Source organism: Triticum dicoccoides, chromosome 3A (genome assembly GCF_002162155.2).
Source record: "Triticum dicoccoides isolate Atlit2015 ecotype Zavitan chromosome 3A, WEW_v2.0, whole genome shotgun sequence".
Classification (NCBI taxonomy): domain Eukaryota; kingdom Viridiplantae; phylum Streptophyta; class Magnoliopsida; order Poales; family Poaceae; genus Triticum; species Triticum dicoccoides.
The window spans coordinates 609,363,535-609,380,363 of NC_041384.1; positions in this window are offsets into that span (position 1 = coordinate 609,363,535).

The window sequence follows — 16,829 nt, forward strand, 5'->3', positions numbered from 1 at the left end:
TACAGTCACTTGCTCACCGCTCAGCATCGGATTGCACTTTGTTGGCCGGCCAAATAGTCTACATGGCACCATGCTGGCTAGTTAAATTGACCACGTTCCTTGTGGTTGCCACCTGTCAGTTCGCATAGGAAAAGGGTCAGATAAACACAAATTTACGCAGGCGCGACAAGACTCAAACCCATGCGCGGGAACTACCTGGTTGTGTATGTGTCTGTCAGGGCCTGATGTGTGCGCATGAACGTGTAGGTTGAGCACTTGAGTGTGAGAGTGTGTGTTGGTCATGTGGTTTGTGCATGCGCGTGTGTGTGCGTGTGAGTGTTGCATGAGTGTGTGTGTGTGTGTGTGTGTGCATGTGAGTGTTGCATGAGTGTGTGGCTGCGTGTGTATGTGTTAGTGTTGCGTGCATGCGTGGCTGCATGTGTTCGTGTGAGGGTTGCGTGAATGAAGTTCGTGTGCATGCGTGTATAATCACCACACCAGCTCATGTGTCTTAAAACATACGGCTCAGCATACCAATACAAGACCACCTTGTCCACTGTCCCCGCGGTCATGACTTCGAACCACTGTCCAATATTTTGTTGTTGTTTGTTTTCATTCTTACTAGCAAGAGCTTGTGCGTTGCACGTAACATCAAGATGCATTTGTATGACTAGTTTATCTTGTGAGAGAAAAGGATGAATGAGGGAAGGCCTTATTTGGAGAGGTGTGTGGGTACCTTTTTGCAATATTGCCACAGTTTCCTTCCTATCCGTCAGATATAAATCGGGCAACCTATATTGTAGGATGGCAGGCACACCATCATCACCAACTCTGTTTTTATAAGAGTGTTGAGTAGATACAAGCTAATAGGTGGGCCCAATGGTAGTGAGATAATGTGATTCACACTAGGGGTGCCACGTGGAGCATTTAACTGGTCAACTAGTTGTGTCTTGAGCAAATACTGAGCTGTACGGTGAGCCCGTGACTGTATAATAACCACAAAACATAAATGTTGACCATAATTAGTGGATTCTGAAGTCCAATGTATGTACTGTGTTGTCGCTTCAAATACAATGATCGTCATTGTATATATCGCGAGAGAAAGATGAAACATGCGTGAATGTGCTAGGGGTGTACTTTTAGAGGACCTGGAAATAGTTTGTGTGCGTGCATGAAAGGGGCGTAGAGGGGATGTATGTGGAGAGAGAGATCCTCTTCGTTTCTCTTTATTATGACTAACTTTATATATAGTATAAAAATAAAAAAATCACAGTGCGGAATAAATATCATTGTGGGCACCATGCACTGAAAATTCACGTTCATACTCCTCCATATAACTTTGTAATGTTGTATGTATGTAGAAATCTAAAATAATTTTTTGGCCACACTTTGTTCAAAAGGAATGTTGTATGCGAAATAAACATGAAGAGAGGGCTTTTTAAATCAATGGGGTACATGATGTAACTTGTGTGAATGTGTAGTTGATGTATTTAGCAGGGCGTAGAGAGGTATGTGTGTGTATTACGTATTCAAGAGAGGCATGTATAGAGGGGCCGGCGGGGGGAGGGGGTGGGAGAGCTAGCACAAGAAATGAGAGAGGTCTAGAGAGAGAGATGAATATGATTTTGCAGCAAGAGATTCCCTTAAGTGTGTATATGCAAGTGGGGAGGGGATAGAGGCATGAGGAGATTTTTTTCCTGTGGTGTCTGCGTTGGTATGTGTGGGTGTGAGAAGATAACGAGACCTGGGGCAGAGGGTGTGTCACCGCGTGAGGTCCGGTGGGCTAAGGTGAGGCCCTTGGTTCGGTTCCGTCTTGCGCCACATTGGTCGGCCCGTGACGCATTTAGGGAGACCCATGGATGACTAGTCGTACAAGAAAAAGATAGCAGAATTGTGAAGGACTCTGTGTCCACTGACAAAGCAGGCTAGGATTTGTAACCCTAGGTCCTCAAACTAAGGTAACTGTCAGTGTAAAAACCGGCGGATCTCGGGTAGGGGGTCCCGAACTGTGCGTCTAAGGCGGATGGTAACAGGAGGCAGGGGACACGATGTTTTACCTAGGTTCGGGCCCTCTTGATGGAGGTAGAACCCTACGTCCTGCTTGATTTATTCTTGATGATATGAGTATTACAAGAGTTGATCTACCATGAGATCAGAGAGGCTAAACCCTAGAAGCTAGCCTATGGTAAGATTGTATGTTGTCCTATGGACTAAAACCCTCCGGTTTATATAGACACTGGAGGGGGCTAGGGTTACAGAAGGTTGGTTACAAAGGAGGAGATATACATATCGTATTGCCTAGCTTGCCTTCCACGCCAAGTAGAGTCCCATCCGGACACGAGATGAAGTCTTCAATCTTGTATCTTCATAGTCCAACAGTCCGGCCAAAGGATATAATCCGGCTGTCCGGATACCCCCTAATCCAGGACTCCCTCTGCAGCCCCTGAACCAGGCTTCAATGACGATGAGTCCGGTGCACAGTGTTGTCTTAATCATTGCAAGGCGGGTTCCTCCTCCGAATACACCACAGAAGAATTTGAATACAAGGATAGTGTCCGACCCTGCAAAATAAGTTCCACATACCACCATAGAGGGAATAATATTTCCACAAATCTAGTCTGCTGACATGTTTCGGCAACATGACATCATGCCGTGGCCCGGTGATTATTCGAACTGTTTCTTCTAACTAGCCCCGCACATAACGCGAGGCAGTTTCTTGACACATCTTGTCAAAGCAGAGATCGTGCCCCCCTTATTACAGGATTCTCATCAATACGGGCGTGGGTAACCCAACCGCACCATCAATTATGGCGCTTGGGGGATAAGCGAGTTTTACCAGGCTAGTGGGGGCGCATAGTTTCGGCCGCCCTTATAAGGGGATAAGGTTTAACCTTTCTCTACCCACGCCTTCTTCCTCCTTCCTCATCCATTCTTGCGCACTCGAGCTCCAACGCCCAAGTCCACATCCTTCCCCTCAACCTTCTCCAAACATGTCCGGAGCGGGAGGCAAATGGATGGCTTCCTCCATTACAGAGGGACACATCAAGAAGCTGCACGGAGCCGGATACTTAGCCGCGAATATCCCGCATCGGCTGCCCACTACGGGGCAGATTGTTCCTACCCCGGAACCTCACGAGAGGGTAGTATTCCTCCACCACTTCCTCCGCGGACTGGGGTTTCCCCTCCATCCATTCGTCTGTGGTCTTATGTTCCACTACGGGCTGGACTTTCATGATCTAGCCCTGAACTTCATCCTCAACAATTTGGCATTCATCATCGTGTGTGAGGCTTTCCTTCGCATCCGGCCCCACTTTGGCATGTGGCTGAAGACCTTCAATATCAAGCCGAAGGTGGTGGGAGGCCCACAAGCAGAATGCGGCGGAGCCATGGTGGGCAAGATGCCCAATGTTATATGGCTTGAAGGCTCCTTCATGGAGACCATAAAGGGGTGGCAATCAGCGTGGTTCTACATCATCGAGCCGCGCGACACCAACTGGGTGGCGGCCCCCGAGTTTCGATCCGGAATCCCCACGCGGATCTCCTCCTGGAAAGAGAAGGGCCTATCCTGGGTTTCATCGGTGGAGCTGGACGGACTCCAAAAATGTATCTGGAATATGGCAAGCAAGAAGCTCAAGCTTGTCAACATAGTCCAGGTCATGCTCTTCCGTCGGATCCTCCCATGTCAACAACGGGATTTCAGCTTGTGGGAGTTCGACCCGGCCCAGCACCAGACTCTGAGCGAGCTCTTCGACACGACGCACAAGGACGTCTGGAGTGTGCTGTTCTAGGGTGCTGAGGTCCCTCCCTCTCTCACCGAGGACCGCGGGCTAAGCGCGAAGTGCCCTCCGAATCTGGTAAGTTTTGTACATCTGGTAGGATTTTTACTTCCCATAGCTTAACCACGAGCAGGGTCTGAGCTCCCATGTCTTTGACAGGACTGGGTGGGGGCATCAGAGAAGATCGACTGTCCGGCCCCTCTGCCCAAAGACACCGCAGACGCTCTCCTGAGGAGATGCTGACTCTGGCTCCATACAAGGTGCCAGAGAAGACCAAGAAGAAGGCCAAGGGAACCCGAAAGAGTTCCCGGTGCCAGGTGATATCGGGCTCATCGTCTGATGACTCCACGACGCACTCCTCCCCCGAAGACGAGGAGGAAGATGAAGATGCTCCCCCTTCAGCCGGGGGAGACAAGAAAAGGAAGGTCGCCCCAACCGGGGGGGCGAAGGGTCCAAGAAGGGAAGGACTCTCCTTCCGGACTGCTCCACCACCGTCGCCGAAGACGAAGACGAGTTGCTGCTTAGGGCCAAGCCCCTGGCGAAGTCGTAAGTATTCGGATACCAGAGTAACTCATAGCATACCTTTGACGCACTACTTCTCCTAACGTCGAATATGATTATGCAGACCGCCCCAAGCCCATATCGACGTATCTTCATCGGAAGGCTCCTTGGACTCGTCGGATATGGATAGCGATCCACTTGTGACCACCACCTCCTCTTGCCCTACGGACAATGCCGAGGTGGTATCTCGAGAGGCACTGAGTCGAGGGGAGACAGTCCGGAAGGCGCCTCAAGGCGACCTTCCGGACTCCGGGAGCAGAGGGGGTAAGGCTCCCGGGGGCTCCGAGTTCGGCCTTCAGCCGAACACTGCGCCGGAACCCCCAGTGGTTCCGGACTCGGGCAGGCGGCCTCCTTCCAAAAGGGGCAAGACGCCTGTGCCAGTGACCTCTGTCCATCCAGAGGCACCGGACAATCTGCTGGGAGTGCTTCGCAGCGCTTCCATCGATGAAGAGCACCGCACTATTATGAGTGCAGTGATCCAGAAGGTTCAGTCCGCCAAGAGCGGACTGACTGATGCCTGTGCCAGCCTTATAACAGGCTTTGAGGTAAGTATTTGAAATATATGAAAAATATTACCGCATAGATAGTAGCCCCTGATGCTCTGTTTGGTGTTCAAAAAGAAAAGCCGAATAGAGGATCAACTAATATTTGTAGGAGTCTAATATAAGTATGTCTATATGCGTATGCAGGCTTCACTGCTGGCCTCTGCCGCACTGACTGCAGAGGTCGCCATACTGAAGCAGGACCTCGAAGGGTCCAAGAAAGAGCTTGGCCTTACCAAGAGGCAGCTCGAGGAGAACAAAGGTAAGTAATACCTAGTCTGTAGATATGTATATATATAAAAGTGATGCGATTGCAAAATGACAAGATCATCTTTAATCTGCCAGGGGCCACGATCGAAGTGGCAACCCTGAAGCAAGCACTATCCGAGGCCGAAAACAAAGCGGCCCAGGAGCGCACCGAGCGGGAAAAACAAGAGGCACGGGTGGGCGAGGTGCAGCAAGAGCTCCACGCTCTCATGACGAAGCACGAGGCGTTGGAGCTTGACTTGAAGACGTGAGAGTCCGAGCTTGCCGCGGGCCCTTGAGAGTGCAAAGAGTGCCAAGGCTAAAGCCCAAAAGGCTCTCCAGGAGATTGATGCGATGAAGAAGATAGCGGTGGGTAAGGCATTCTATATGCAAAGCAAACATGTGAAAGTAAATTACTTGTTACTTACCCGAATCCAGAGCTCTCTAGGAGCATTCGCAGATTTGCCCCGCAGCGTGTCGGATGCCGCACAGTTTTACCAGGCTGAGGAGGGAAGCTCAACGGAGAAGCTGTTCTGGTCTCAGTATACTGAGACCGAACACCCGATGCCTCTAAGCGACCAGCTGAGGCAACTGGTCGAGCTGCACAAGGCGGCCGAACAGGCCATGAAGGGCTTTATAGTCCGGATGTGGCCTGGTGACGCCCTTCCCAACTTCGGCCTGGTGAGGCGGCTTGTGGATGCCTGCCCATGGCTGGAAGTCATCAAGCGGTCCGTCTGCATCGAAGGTGCATGCCGGGCTTTCGCCCGTGCGAAGGTGCACTGGGCCAAGATGGACGCCATGAAACTAGTGAAGGAAGGGCTGTCGCAGGGCAAGGAGCATCGCCACCCCGAGATGTACTATGAGGGTTTCCTGAAGGGTGCCCGTCTTGTAGCGGACGAGTGTGCGAAAGATGTAATATTTGAGTAAACTTGCTCGTGTAATCCTGTATTATGAAAACTTGTTCAGATGCGTTATGCAACGCTTGTTTGAATTTAAAATATTGCCTTCTGTTCGGCTGTTTATCAAATCTGAGAGATGGCTAGTCGTCAGCTTCTGCCCCCACGCCATGAGTTCTGGGGTGTTCGGGATAAACCTGAGCGCTCTTGTTCCCATTGTTGGGTCCTTAGAGGGAGGTGCTCAGCCCAACGAACAAGGCAGTCGGACTATAATGCGTTATCACTCTCACTTAGCCATAGAATTCTATAATTTTAAATTTCGGCGAAGCCCCTAGTATTCGGAGGGCCGAATTCGGGGCGCGATACATGCCTTAAGCCGGACAGGGCCGACTCCTCGCTCTAAGCGGCAAAAGTCTTTAGGGACTTGAAACCTCTCGAACAACAACCAGTCTCTCGCCTTATCATGATAGTCAGTTTTAGCTTTCTCTACTGAGGTGCTTAGCCCAGCAGAACCGGGGCACAATTGCAGTAGTTCTCCCAGTGCTACCTTAGCCGATATAGCGGAACATAAGGTACCAAAACATGGGAGCCGGGCAAACCCAACTATTGACCCAATACATGATTCGGACCTGATGCATATAATGCTATAAGTTTGGGGTGCCGCACTATCGAAAGTGTTCGGACTTCTCACACTGCATTATGGGATATGCTTAAGCCCCTGGCGTATTGGCCATACCAGAGTGTACGGGTGCTAGATGCCATGAATGAACATATATATGTAAAGGAAGAATGCAATAATAGTCTTAATGCTATGCATTGTTTTATTCAAAAAGGTGCGTTAGAGCAGAATGATGCAAGTAGTGCGATAAGCAAAAAGTAGGACTATTTGACATGTCCCTTCCAAGGGCGAGCTGAGGAATAGTATTAAAGCAAGTATTTCACTTGTTATCATGATCCACCTGGGAGTTCTGTGGTGTGACGTAGCTCTCTACCTCCTTGGTTGCTGCATCATGTGTTCGGCAATCATGCTGCCGGACAGGGTTTCCAGAGATTAAAGTCCTGAAAGGGAACAATAACAAAGCGGGAAGCCTCTAGTGCGGTTTAAGCCGCGTCTTGGGGCGTGTCGTAGTTGTGCCCCCCTCCCCACCTGTGCCCATGGTATTTTTAATGCGTAATTATGTACGTGTGGCATGGATTTCGCCATTTGGCTGGTACCGGGGTGGGGGCCTTATTGCTATGCGAGCTCGGAACGTGCCAGGCGGTCTAGTTGCCGATTACTCCGGGCGCGCTTGAAGGTGTCTGGGTCCTTAATCGCCGAACTTGTGGATTGCCTTGAGAGGCTGCTTTGCGCTTCTGCTACGAGGGCCGCAGTGTGCTCCTCCGTGCAGAGAGAGCGCTCTATGTTTCCATTGACTGTTATGACCCCCCGAGGTCCTGGCATCTTGAGCTTGAGATATGCATAATGCGGTACCGCATTGAATCTCACAAATGCGGTTCGCCCAAGTAGTGCATGGTAGCCACTGCGGAACGGAACTATGTCGAAGATTAACTCTTCGCTTCGGAAGTTATCCGGGGATCCGAAGACCACTTCTAGTGTGACTGAGCCTGTGCAATGGGCCTCTACACCTGGTATGACACCTTTAAAGGTCGTTTTGTGGGTTTGATCCTTGAGGGGTCTATACCAATTTTGCGCATTGTGTCCTGATAAAGCAGGTTCAGGCTGCTGCCGCCATCCATTAGGACTCGAGTGAAGTGAAATCCGTCAATGATTGGGTCTAGGACCAGTGCGGCGAATCCGCCATGACGGATACTAGTGGGGTGGTCTCTGCGATCGAAGGTGATCGGACAGGACGACCATGGGTTGAACTTTGGGTCGACTGGCTCCAACGCATATGCGTCCCTCAGCGCACGCTTCCGCTCCCTCTTGGGGATGTGGGTTGCATATATCATGTTCACCGTCCGCACTTGTGGGGGGAACCTCTTCCATCCTCCGGTGTTCGGCTGCCAGGGCTCCTCCTCATCATCGCTATGTGACCCCTTATCTTTGTTTTCGGCATTTAACTTGCTGGCCTGCTTGAACATCCAACAATCCATGTTGGTGTGGTTGGCTGGCTTGTCGGGGGTGCCGTGTATTTGACACGAGCGATCGAGTATACGATCCAAACTGGACAGGCCCGAAGTGCTTCTTTTGAATGGCTTTTTCCGCTGACCGGGTTTAGAGCCTTTGAATCCGGCATTGACTGTTGTATCCTCGGTATTGTCGTTGTTAATGCGGCACTTATGTTTGTTGCGACGTGACCTATCGTTGCCGTCCTTGGTATCTGTCGGTGTCAAAACCGGCGGATCTCGGGTAGGGGGTCCCGAACTGTGCGTCTAGGCCGGATGGTAATAGGAGACAAGGGACACGAAGTTTTACCCAGGTTCGGGCCCTCTCGATGGAGGTAAAATCCTACATCCTGCTTGATTAATATTGATGGTATGGGTAGTACAAGAGTAGATCTACCACAAGATCGAGGAGGCTAAACCCTAGAAGCTAGGCTATGGTCTGATCGTTGATGTGTATGTTGTCCTATGGACTAAAACCCTCCGGTTTATATAGACACCGGGTAGGGTTAGGGTTACATAGAGTCGGTTACAATGGTAGGAGATCTGCATATCCGTATCGCCAAGCTTGCCTTCCACGCCAAGGAAAGTCCCTCCCGGACACGGGACGAAGTCTTCAATCTTGTATCTTCATAATCCAGGAGTCCGGCTGAAGGTATAGTCCGGCCATCCGGACACCCCCTAATCCAGGACTCCCTCAGTAGCCCCTGAACCAGGCTTCAATGACGACGAGTCCGGCGCGCATATTGTCTTCGGCATTGCAAGGCGGGTTCCTCCTCCAAGTACTTCATAGAAGATTTTGAACACAAAGATAGTGTCCGGCTCTGAAAAATAAGTTTCCACATATTGCCATAGAGAGGATAATATTTACACAAATCTATTCTGCTGACGTATTCCGTAGTGTGACATCACACCAGGCCAAGCTTTTATTCGAACCGTTTTACTGTCCCATCTCAGCGTGTTATGCGAGGCAGTTTCCTTGGCACGTCTTGTTAAAGCAGAGATCGTGCCCCCCTTATTTCGGGATTCTCATCAAAACGGGCGTGGGTAACCCAACCACTTCTAGGACTCCTAGATTATAGGCAAGTCCAAACAGACACGGAGAGGACGCTTGATATCCACCCTCTTTATAAAGGGACAAGGCTTTTATTTTTCCCTCCCGTACTCAATCGAATCCGCCTCGAGCCTTCAATCATGTCCGGATCTAGCCTTCAAGGCCGATGGGTGCCCTCCTCCATCACGGAAGAAGACATAAAAAAGTTGAGGGAAGCCAGATATCTGACCGCCGAGATCTTGCATCGGCTTCCTCCCCGGGGGCAGGCCGTCCCCTCCCCCGAACCCAACGAGAGCGTCGTGTTCGTCTCCCACTTCCTCCGAGGTCTAGGCCTTGCTCTGGATCCATTCGTCAGGGGCTTGATGTTTTACTACGGGTTAGATTTCCATGATCTAGCTCCGGACTCCTTTCTTCATATCACGACATTTATCATCGTGTGCGAGGCCTTCCTCCGGGTCACCCCTCACTTTGGCATGTGGCTCAAGACCTTTGAAGTAAAGCCGAAGATGATCGAGAGGCAACAGGCGGCGTGTGGAGGTGCCTCAATACGTAAGATGACGGGAGCTCCATGGCCCAAAGGTTCCATTCCAGAGGTGTATGAATTGTGGCAACAGGAGTGGTTCTACATCACGGTTCCTAGAAGTGCCAAGTGGGCGGCCCCCCTGTTTTCCGCTCGGCCCCCCCACCACAACTGATGTCGTGGATCAGCAGAGGTCTGAGTTGGGGGCCAGCCAAGGACGTGCCTATACTGCAAGGCCGCATTCGAGATCTCTTCAATGGAGATTTCAGTTTGGTTGCGGTGATACAGGTTATGTTGGTTCGTCAAGTCCGGCCTTGCAAACGCCGGCCTCTTCATCTATGGGAGTTCAATCCCGAGGGACCGCGTGCCATTCAAAATTTTCTCGGCCTGACGCACGTGGAGATGTACAAATCATTCTTCGGACCTCAGACGGAATGTCCGGAAATCACCAAGGACGTGGGCCTGAGTAGCAACGGCATCGCCGAACAGGTAAGGCATCTTCTAGCCGAACATACTTTCTCTACTTTGTTACGAAGTTATCTCTGAGAGTGCGCTTTTTGACCAGGACTGGCTCACAAAGGCGAAGTTGATTCGGTGTTCGGCCCCCCTCCCTGAGGGTTTGGAAAATCCGGTATTGGAAAAGATGCTCTAGACCGCACCTTGCCCGGAGCCCTTGAAGGAAGATACTGTGGAGGATAATGCGGGCGGACGAGGGCCCCCAACGCTGCCCATTCTAGCCGAGGGAGCGAGCGTCTCTATGAGAGAAGGCAACCAGAAGAGAAAAAGGACCGCGCCTGGGGATTCGGAAGCCGAAGCTTCCAAACGGGAGTAGAAGTCTCCCACAGAGGGTCCCACCCTATGGGGCGTTGTTGCCGCACAAAGTCCACGGGGGGATCAATCCTCCCACGAGTCGTAAGTGACCCGAAATACCTTTGATAGTACAGATATGCTATCTTTTTCTTCTGAGAAGATAACCACAGCATATATTTTTGCAGTTCGGGCCTTAGCCCCTCTCAAATGAGCTCATCTTCGGGGGATCTTCTTCCAGAGATGATGGAGAGCGAAACGCCTCCACCAGACTCCTCCGCTCCGGGAGCGGGCGACCCTGAAGTGTCATTGCGGAGGGCCTCTCCGAGTCTGGCGAGGCCAGAAGATAATCCCGTTGACCCCCGAAGCTCCCAATGTCCGGCTCCCGAAGAGAGTAGACAAAAGAGTCCGGCACCGTCTATTGTGCGATGGGATGTTCTGAGGGAGTTGGTGGGGCGAGCGGCCATCTCAGATGAACACCGTGTGCTGATGAATATGGTGATGGAGAGAATATCGTCTGCCGAAAGTGGATTGCATGAAGCTTTTATGAGTCTACTAATAGGCTTTGAGGTACGTAAAAGAATGTATGATAGTCCTGCACATGCTATGTGTGCCCTGTGTAGATAGTAGCCCCTGAGCCTCTGGTTGTCGTCGGAAACGACGACGAACAGAGGATCATATTCCCAGGTAATAACCATACTGCCTCTATGTGCAGGTGATGGAAGCTCCGGTGGCTAGCCGGACTAGCGAGTTTGCCCATTTAGAACGGCAGTTGGATACGGCAGACGCCGACATCGAGCTTGTTAACAAAAGCCTTGACGAGGCATAGGGTAAGTGTCAATATCTGGTAAATGCCACATATGAAGAGCAGCATGATGCCAGTAACTTAAATATGTTGTGACTGCAGATGGAGCTGCCACTGTTGAAGCCTTGCGGGCAGAACTTGCCCGAGCCAAGGAACAAGCAAGGTTAGGTAATGCGGCTGCTGTGAAGGCGGCCGAAGAGTTGCAAGCCGAGAATGCCGCGCATGGTGAGACCCGAGACAAGATGGCCAAGATGGCTGTGGAATTAAAAGCCGCCGCCGACCATTGTCGAGTTCTTGAAAAGGAAAACCAAGCGAAGGCATCGGACCTTGAGAAGGCTGCTGCGACGAAAAAGGATCTCCGCTCTGCTATGAGGGCAAAGAAGGAGGAGCTGCGGGAAGCCGGGGATATTGTAGTTGGGAAATCCTTTATGTTGCGGAGGAAATTCGGAGATCCACAGTATGCCCCTCTGGATCGGCTGTGGAGTTCGGAGGATGTGTATATGGATTTGGCGGTGAGTGATGCCGATGCGGCCAAGTACTTCCACGGTCAGACAGACCGTGGAGTAGACCAGCTGTTTTGGAGACAATTCCATTCTCCATAGCATCCACTTACATTGACTGACCAATTAGCCGAATGGGCCGAACTAAACAGGTTGTCCGGACTCTCTATGAGGTCTGTTGTGGATTAGCTATGGCCGGGAAGGTCAAAACCGAACAACTATTTCAGCTTGGTGCAGTAGTTCCTTGACGTGGTGCCGCGCATTAATGCGATGAAGAGGTCGGCATGCATAGAGGGTGCACGGATGGCCTTTGCCCGTGTTAAGGCATACTGGGTGGAGATGGATGCTACCAATGTTGCAGCGTGGGAGTCGGCTATAGGTCGAAAGGCCGCTGAGCACTATTTTGAAGAAGTTCTTGAGGGTGCCCGTTTGATAGAGACCCAGTGCTCAAAAAATATTATGTTTGAGTGATATGTAATCTCATTGTAAGCGAAATGCTTTTATAAATTTTATAAGGCTATTTTTATACTTTTGCCTGAAAGTAATATGATGCCTCCTGGGCGGCCGTTTATGTATACATGTGTATAACCTGAAAGATTGCAGTCGTTGGCTTCAGCCCCCACGCATATAATGCGGAGGTGCTCGCAAAAACACACGTTCACACTTAACCCAACATCTTGGTCCTATTAAGGAGGTGATAGCGGAGCGAGCGAGGCAACCAGACTATAATGCTTTAGCACTTTCACTTATCCATAGGAGTTTGACAGTGGGGCTACTAGATAGCCCCTGGTGGCTCCGCACTCTCCCGGTTCCGGGGTGCGTACATGCCTGGCCGGAAAACGGCCCTTTGTTAAGGCGGAGGAATTCTAACATTCCCACAGGTCATCGAGTGGTTGACCAGTCTCACGCTATATCATGACAGACAGTTTTCGGCTTTCTCTACTGAGGTGCTCGTCCGGATGAACCAGGGCACAATCGCAGTAGTTCTCCTGGTGCTACCTTAGCCGGTAAAGCGGAACGTAAGGCACCAAAACACAGGAGCTGGGCAAACCCAACATTTGACCAAAGACAATGATTCGGAGCTGATGCATATAGGGCCAAACTCGCGACGCCGAACACTCCCTAAGGTATTCGGTCATTGTGGTATAAACCGGGCCTAAATAATGGCCTTTGTAAGGAGCCCCTTGTTTCCAGGTATGTCCATTATTCTGGCGTGGCCACATGCCAAGACGTCAGCATCCTTCTCAATGGTGGATATGTATCAACAAGAGACAGTAAAAAAGGTTTACACGGGGTCTTAATCTAAAAAGAATCCTTGGAACGGGTCCCTGCTGCACGTCTGCGCCTGTGTCTCTGTTGTGCCGTATCCTGGACGGGTGTAGCACGATGATCGTCTGTAAAAAAGAGGAAGTTAAGTGAAAAAGTTGTTGTGCAAAAAGATAGTTTTTAAAGAAACCATGTGTAATTCAAGATGATAAGAAATTGCCACTTGTCTGCGTGCGTTGAGCCCCTTGTATTGACAAATAGGGGTGTGACCACTTATTTCTGTATAAATAGCGGCGCCGGATTTGATTAGTTGTATCTGAGGTCTTGACGACCTATTGGATGCTTTCGTTTGTCCGGGCGCTTTTAGTGTGCGGCGGCCAATGCAGCCTCACTCTCTTCGGCGCGCAGAGATCGCTTGATATTTCCATGCACTGTAATGATGCCACCTGGACCGGGCATCTTGAGTGTGAGGGAGGCGTAGTGTGGTATTGCATTAAAGCGAGCGAAAGCTTCGTGTCCGAGCAGTGCTTGATAGCCACTTTGAAACGGAGCGATGTCGAAAGTTAAATGCTCGCGACGGAAGTTATCGGGGGAGTCGAATATAACTTGTAGTAAGAGGGAGCCTGTACAACGAGCCCCTGGGCCTGGCGTTACTCCTTTAAAGGTAGTATTGCTATGGCAAATTTGTGTTGGGTCTAACCCCATCCTGCGGATTGTATCCTGATATATTAGGTTTAGGCTACTGCCGCCGTCCATCAAGACCCTTGTGAAGTGATATCCGCCAATTACTGGGTCTAATACTAGGGCTGCCCATCCCGCGTGTCGGATACTTGCTGAGTAATCACGATGATCGAAAGTGATCGGTTGAGATGACCAGTGGCAGGACTTCGTAGTGATAGGCACTTGGGTATACTTTCCTTGGAGTGCCGTATTGTTTTTTCCCTTGATTATGTGTAACACGTTTACTGTTTTGACTTCTGATGGAAATTTCTTTTGTTCCGCCGTGTCTTTCTTGGGAGGCTCGTCCTCGTCTTCACTTGGTGTATCCTCCCCCTTATGTACGGCGTTGAGCTTGCCGGACTGCTTGAAGACCCAACATTCTCTGTGGGTATGATTACCAGGTTTACCAGGGGTACTATGGATCTGACATACTTGGTCCAGAATTTTGTTGAGGCTGGACAGTTCATCCCTGGTGCCTTTAGGCGGCTTTTGACCTGGCCGAGAGCTTTTGAATCCGGCATTTACTGCCGTGCCCTTCATGATGTCTTCTTTATTCCGGCGTTTGTTATTGTTGTTGCACCGTGATTTCCCGTTTCCATCTCTAAATTCGGATGTACTGGGGTCGCTGGTGCTGCATCTGGCTAGCCAGCTGTCCTCCCCCGCGCAAAAGCAGGTCATGAGGTTTGTTAATGTGGCCATCGTTGTCGGCTTATTTTGGCCGAGGTGTCTGGCGAGCCATTCGTCACGGACGCTATGCTTGAAAGCTGCTAAAGCTTCGGTGTCCGGGCAGTCGACAATCTGGTTCTTTTTAGTAAGAAACATGTTCCAAAGCTTTCGGGCTGACTCTCCGGGCTGTTGAGTTATATGACTCAAATCGTCCGTATCCGGAGGTTGGACATAAGTCCCTTGAAAATTTGCCCGAAAGGCGTCTTTGAGCTCTTCCCAACTTTCGATGGAGCTTTCGGGGAGTCCTTTGAGCCAGTGACGAGCTGGCCCTTTGAGCTTGAGGGGTAGGTACTTGATGGCGTGGAGATCATCTCCTCGAGCCATATGGATATGAAGGATGTAGTCCTCAATCCAGACCCCAGGGTCTGTTGTTCCGTCGTATGCCTCTATGTTTATGGGCTTGAATCCTTCTGGTAATTCATGGTCTAGCACCTCATCAGTGAAACATAGGGGGTGTGCGGCACCCCTGTAGCTGGGTGTACTGCATTGTTCGGATGTTTTTTGTATTGCATTGTCCTTTGGGTGCAAGCCCTCGCCTTGGTTGCATGTTGTATGGTGAGCGGTGTTGTATGCCGCTCTATATTGGTAGAGGGGTCGTCTATCCGACCAGGTGGCTGCTTTGATATTTGGTTGTGGGTGTTCTGCGGCCTCCTCATCGAATTCGGGTAGCAGCTTCTGCTTCGGGTAGCTCTTGAAGGGGCGATTGTCGCCGTACCTTGCTGCAGTGCTGAGTATTTTACTCCATCTGAATTGGAGTGTGTCTTGCACGGCCTTGAGCCTTTGCTTCTGCTTTTTCAGGCTCCTCACGGTGGCAACAAGCCTTTTACGGGCAGTCTGTTGCTCCGGGTGTCTGTCCGGCGTTATGTCGTCCGGACCATTATCCTTGATAGGATTTGTTTGTTTGGATTGATTATCCAGATTGCCGTTGTCCGGCAGCGGTTTACCCTACTCCAGCGCTGGGTTTGTGTGATCGCTATTTCTATCGAGGCGGGATTTGGGGCGGCGCTTGCGGCACCGCTTTGACTGCTTTTGAGGGAACAAGCCTTCGGTGCGTCCTTCCGCTCCTCGTCGTCATCTTTTGGTGCGTCCACTATGTATACGTCATATGACGAGGTGGCGTTCCAGGGCCCAATAGGCGCTGGTTCTTCATCGTCTCCTGCATCGGCGTCCATACCGTCGATGTCTCCGGAGTCGAAGTCGAGTATGTCGGTTAAATCATCGACAGTGGCTACAAAGTGGGTGGTGGGTGGGCCTTGAATTTCTTCATCGCCTGCATCCCAATCTCGCTGACAATAGTCCGGCCAGGGCTCTCCTGATAAAGAGAGAGACTTCAATGACTTTAGGATATCTCCCAAAGGCGAGTGCTGAAAGATGTCCGCGACAGTGAACTCCATGATCGGCGCCCAATCGGATTCGATTGGCAGGGGCGCGGAGGGTTCGGAGTCCGGAGAGGAGTCCGGCTCCTTGGAGTCGCGAGTCTCACAGGGTACGGGGCTGGTGCTTGGGTCAATTGCCGTTGGGGTCGCAGCCCCCGAGGTGGCGTCCAACCGCCCATCCTCGATCGGCGCAGTTGGCTCCGAATTAAGGGTCGGAGCCGATGCGGGTGCGGCTTCCAGGGCACTGTTCGGCGGCAGAGCTAGATCATGCTCGTCGTGACAGTGCGGCGCGCTTGGCAGTGGCTCGAATCCGTCGAAGATCAAGTCTCCGTGGATGTCGTCCGTGTAGTTTAAACTTCCAAATCTGACCTGACGGCTAGGGGCGTAGCTTTCGATCTGCTCCAGACGGCCAATCGAATTGGCCCGCAGTACGAAGCCGCCGAAGACGAAGATCTGTCCGGGGAGGAAGGTCTCACCCTGGACTGCTTTGCTATCGATGATCGTAGGCGCCATTGAGCCTGACGGCGACGACACAGAGGAACTCTCAATGAAAGCACCAATGTCGGTGTCAAAACCAGCGGCTCTCGGGTAGGGGGTCCCGAACTGTGCGTCTAGGCCGGATGGTAACAGGAGACAAGGGACACGAAGTTTTACACAGGTTCGGGCCCTCTCGATGGAGGTAAAACCCTACGTCCTGCTTGATTAATATTGATGGTATGGGTAGTACAAGAGTAGATCTACCACAAGATCGAGGAGGCTAAACCCTAGAAGCTAGCCTATGGTATGATCGTTGGTGTGTATGTTGTCCTACGGACTAAAACCCTCCGGTTTATATAGACACCGGGTAGGGTTAGGGTTACATAGAGTCGGTTACAATGGTAGGAGATCTGCATATCCGTATCGCCAAGCTTGCCTTCCATGCCAAGGAAAGTCCCTCCCGGACACGGGACGA